This window comes from Frankliniella occidentalis, unplaced genomic scaffold (genome assembly GCF_000697945.3).
Source record: "Frankliniella occidentalis isolate FOCC.00 unplaced genomic scaffold, Focc_3.1 Scaffold23, whole genome shotgun sequence".
NCBI classification, from domain to species: Eukaryota; Metazoa; Arthropoda; class Insecta; order Thysanoptera; family Thripidae; genus Frankliniella; species Frankliniella occidentalis.
The window spans coordinates 2,920,407-2,921,116 of NW_026267153.1; positions in this window are offsets into that span (position 1 = coordinate 2,920,407).

The window sequence follows — 710 nt, forward strand, 5'->3', positions numbered from 1 at the left end:
GGCGGCGCGAGCGAGCGCTGCGTTGCCAAACTCCACTCCAGCCGGCGCCTCCCGTTCACCCGCGGCCTGCCCACTGATTGGCGGAGACACTGTCGAGTGCTGCCAGCGCACATTACAAAACGTCACACGCATATCACTCCGATCACTCCTTCCTCACCTCTCATACCACGTCTCGAAAGGCCGACAGCAAAATGACAGTGGTGTAGTTGAAAGAAAACTTTTCGGGCACGCGATTCTTTGGTGTAAGCCGCGGTTCATTTGTTTCCACAGCCCGCTACCATAACTGCTCTGGCCGCCTGATGATGTGCCGGGCTCGGGGCGGCGCACCAGTTCCAAAACGCATTAGCGACCCCCGGGCCCGCGGGCCCCCGCGGGAGGGGGAGGGGGCGAGGGGAGGCAGGGAGGGACACAACAACAGAGCCAGAGAGCGTGAGTGAGTTAGAGAGAGAGAGAGAGGGGGGGGGGTAGAAAAACAGAGAGAAACAGGGGGCCGATACATAGTGTTTCGAAATGTTCTGCCGGACCGTATCTCGCACTCCGCGACAGAGAACAGCGACTCCCGTCCCGCTGCCGTCCGGTCCGATAAAACATCAACAATACAAGAACCCGGCGAGCGGCAGATGAGCAAGCGGCAGCGCACACATATGCACACATGCACACACGTGTGGGCATCGCGGAGCCGTGCCCTCCTTTTTATGACGTGTCACATC